This window comes from Larimichthys crocea, chromosome XX (assembly GCF_000972845.2).
Source record: "Larimichthys crocea isolate SSNF chromosome XX, L_crocea_2.0, whole genome shotgun sequence".
NCBI lineage: Eukaryota > Metazoa > Chordata > Actinopteri > Sciaenidae > Larimichthys > Larimichthys crocea.
This window is the reverse complement of record NC_040030.1, coordinates 1,224,478-1,228,789: the sequence shown is the minus strand read 5'-3', so window position 1 is coordinate 1,228,789 and position 4,312 is coordinate 1,224,478. Positions and strand designations below refer to the sequence as shown.

The 4,312-nt window shown below is 38.7% G+C and overlaps 1 protein-coding gene across 3 annotated transcripts in view; it reads right to left on the bottom strand.

Annotated features, from left to right (window-relative positions):
* LOC104925326 (endoplasmic reticulum-Golgi intermediate compartment protein 2) overlaps positions 1-4,312 on the bottom strand; it is a 9,515-nt gene extending 5,203 nt beyond the window's left edge. For 2 of the 3 annotated variants that reach the window (XM_027272292.1, XM_027272294.1), the window contains exon 1: positions 4,260-4,312. The gene's annotated coding sequence lies outside the window, so the exon portion shown is untranslated. Of the gene's footprint in view, positions 1-4,252 lie in introns of all 3 variants that reach the window. The other variant, XM_019278446.2, reaches the window with a different exon arrangement.

Here is a 4,312-nt window from a genome sequence, read left to right as displayed (position 1 = left end):
CATTAAAGGTCCTACCTGTACCTGTGTTGGTTTGTTGTTTTGGGCGACTGTAGAAAAACACGGTGGTTCAACATGGTCGGCTCTGTGGAAGAGGAACTTGCAGCGTCTGTCGACTGTGAGGGTAACAAAACATGAAGATTCTTATTTTCAGGTGATTGTAATTTAATGAAGAGTCTCAACAGCCCTCCTGGTTTTCATCCTGTTCTTCCGCCACCAGCCGGTCCATCTCCAAACTTCTCCATTCATCTACAACCCCTATTCTTCTCTCACCCTTACCCTCCATCCCTCCATCCCTCCATCCCATTTTTAGTAAATTGATAAATATCCTAAAATTAAAATAGCAATAAGATAAATGTATTAAAATATAAAAAAAATAATAAAAAATATATAAAACCTATCCTAAATTAAAATAGCAATAAATTAATTTAATACAAATATATAAAATCTTTTTGTTTGTTTTTTTATTATTTTAAACATTTATTCTTTATCTATTAAAATAACTAATTTAAAAACACTTAGGTTGTCAATAAGATGATGAATTATCCAAACCCATATATCAAAGTAATAATCATTGATATTGGTCTATAAACCACAGAATATTCAGATAATGCTCTATATAAACACACTGAATAAACGTCATTAGATACATTAAAATATACGAAATAAGATGTTTTATTGCAGTAAATATAGTATGACAGTATTAACACAGATATCAATTAACTGACAGCTGACGTTTCACTAAAGCGCACAGCTTTCACACCACCGTGCATTAATTAATATTTATTATATTAGTAATTATTCTTACCTGTTTTATCATGCAGTCAGGTGTTACATGATGTTAAAGGAGCCCATGTTACAGATGTTTGTGTCTCTGCACACCTTACATCCATGATGCTAGCAGAAGGGGGGTTAAGCCGTGACGTCATGCGAGTATAGCGTGCGCGCCCCCCGCACAGCATGAACGCGCAGCAACAAAGCAGCCGTCAGACACGAGGTGGCGCTTTAATACTAACAAATGCTGCACCTGTCATGTGATTAAGGTAGTTTTGATATTGAAGTATCACTCAGTCAGAGCCGTGTTGATTATTGACATGTGTTTTGTCACTTTATTTTGAAAAACACAGCTATGGACTTTATTTTGAAGAGTTTCAGCTTATTTACTTACTTGTATCACACTGTAAATACCTTGTTACATGTACCCTAAGTGGCTGCTGAATTAAAAAAAACAGTATGTGATGCAGACAGATGTCCCCTGACTGTATTAAATTATTCTTCTAGGTACTTAATACAATTAATGTGATTAAATTCTGTCATTACAAGATAATATGTTCAGACGTGTCAGAGAGTGGTAATGTAACTAGTTACAAGTTTGTTTTTGGGTTGTTTTGCAGTGGTTTGAACTGACTGCAATATTAGGGTGTACCCCGATTTCATACATGAGAGGGCCATATGTGTATGTAACATATTACAACCTCAATAGTAACATAAAGTCGCATTATGGAAGTCTCTGCAGTGTCCACAGACAGTGAGTGTTATTATAATCACTCCACTTCTGTATAGACTGCAGTAATCATCATGGATTGATGTGCTGATTATTTCGATCATAAATGATTTGTTTGTTGTTCGCCGTCAATTACCAGAGCCTTTTCAATTCCACCCAAAACTCATTTATTCAAAATAAAAAATAAAAAATTTGTCAAAGCAAGCATTTGAGCTGAACCTGTTGTGGGTGAAAATAATGTTTGTCAATATTGATTAACTGCTTTGTTCAGCTGTAGTGTTTATACTGTTTGTTTAATTGTTTATTTCTAGCACACCTTACATCCTACTACATCAATTATCCTAATATGTTTTAAAATGTAGTAAAGAACTGTTGTACAGACCAGTGACCTAAAATTTCTACTTCTAAGTACGTATTTGCCAAGTACTTAGTTACATTTCACCACTTTCATGAGTTTACTTGACCACGTAAAAGTAATTAAATCTTGTTGACTGTTCATTGCCAAACTTAACTCAACTCTCGTAGATATTTTACTATTTGTCCCCTATGGTAGTCCCCCTATTTCCTGCCCTTTTTTTAGCTTTAAGAAAACAAAAACTATTTTATGATATCGTGAGTTGTTGGATGAAGTGTCTGACCGAAGCAGAATGTGCTCTGTACAAGTTACTATAGTTTGTTCAACAACTTACACATACTAATATAATTCATTCTTCTTACTTGTTTCTCCCTTTGTTCTGGTACTCTGTGTGTTACTACCAGTCCAATGTTTTTAATCAAGATTGTCATATACTTACTGTTGGACTTTGCGTTTTAAATAAGCAGCAGATGTCAGCAGTGGACTTTTTGCTTAGTGTTAGTGTGCTTTTTGAAACCCGATGTGATTGTATGACTATCAAAGGTAAGAATAGAAGTGTTGTCTGAGGGTATTACAGCCAGCACACAGGTTTTTGCAAGGTGATTTACTTTCCTTTTGCTAATTTACAATCCACCTATCTTTCTTTTTTTGTACATATGTGTTATAGATTTATATTGCGTTTTGCACAGTTGTCCGTACGCCATTCATCCACCATCCTCGAACGCACTGACCTCACCTAAGAGGATAATAACTTTCAGCGGATGTGGCACTCTGCACCCCCGACATGAAGTTGCACTCTCACACTACACGGCCACGAGAAGACGAAAAAAAAACCCTAATGTGGAGCATCGCAATATCTGTCAACCGAGTGGTGCAGCTGTTCATTATCACCTGAGGACAAATGGCGTGTTTCATATTGTGTGGCTGAGATTGCCCACGCCGACAGAGAAGAAGAAAAGCAACAAAAGCCATCCAACTTGAGTATCTCTGCACGGGTGAATCACAGTGCTGTACTTTGTGTCTGAGCATCTTGGCCTGTCTGCTGTCCGATGGATGAGCCCCATGCGGCGTGTGGGGGGATGGGTTGTGTCAGTTAAGATCAGTCTGTGGGTCGGGTCGGGTCCATGTATTTCACCACCAGACGTTATGGGCATGTCCGACACGTTTCTTGGAGACTACCGGGTTGATATTGTGTTTTTGTGTGTGTGTTGTTTATTTTTGGGCGTTCTGCATGTGGAACGGGAAGGAGAGCGGCACGCGACATCGCACGGTTACATCTTCTGTGCTCTGCAATCTGCACTTCAGTGTGTCCATTTACTGTTTTTTTAAAATTATTCTTTACATCAATCCCGGCCGTTATACGGTGTGATAGTCACGTGCTGCTGCTGCACTTGGGCTCAAACCGACCATTGCGATTTTTCAACCTGTCACACACACCTGCCTGCATCATTACACCAGCCCGTGCAATTGCCTGTCGGCTGTGCACAATGGTACGTCTAGTGTGTTATGGCTACCACGACTCTATTATGGACCCATAATAACCTCTTACTACTCTGTCATAATTACATTCCGTACTTGTGTATGCTGCACATATGCAAGAGCCTCTGATATCATTGTTTTATATCGGTATACCCATGTCATGATCTCTTCGTCCCTTTTGCTCTTTGCACTTGGTTAGACACCTTCCCATGTTGTGTCTCAGTGCTTGCCGTGGCATCTAAAGTTCAAACCTCGAACACTTTTTCCTGCTTTGCAACACTTTCTGTATTTTACTCTTTTTTTATTTATAAAACGACGAATTTTTATGGCTTACTTGTTTATCGACTTATCACTTTTTCCTGGTTGTGGACTGGCCTTTCTATTATTCACTGCATGTTGGCATCTTTGTGAAACTTTGCCCACATACACCTTACTTGGGTGGGCGTTTGTCTATGTCACTCATTTGGTTTTTTTGTCCCCTTACCTGCATGCCGGGTACTGGGTTCGGACGGGTAGGCGTTATTTGAGGCTTAGCTTGGTTCACATGATATTCCATTTGCACTTTAGTACTTATGTTGGACTTCGCCGGCCTCTACTCTCCCCCCTTTCCATTATTTCACCCAATTTACTTTTTGACGTTCGTTTTTCCTTGTTCTCTTCCTGAACTCGCTCGTTTTTCTAATGACGATTTTTTTCTTTTCATGCAAATACCACAAATGTCTACTTTCTACCAGATTAAGTGACCAATTGTACAAGATCCCGACATCTTAAAACACTCTTTATTTATAGATTTCCTGATATTAAAAGGATTTAGTGGTATCTAGCAACTACACTGTTGCTGATTGCAACCCTGTCAGCTCACCCTCTTCTTTCTATGGTGGCCACGACGCACACATGAAAAACATTAAAGGTCCTACCTAGTACCTGTGTTTGGTTTGTCTGTTTTGGGCGACTGTAGAAACACGGTGGTTCAACAT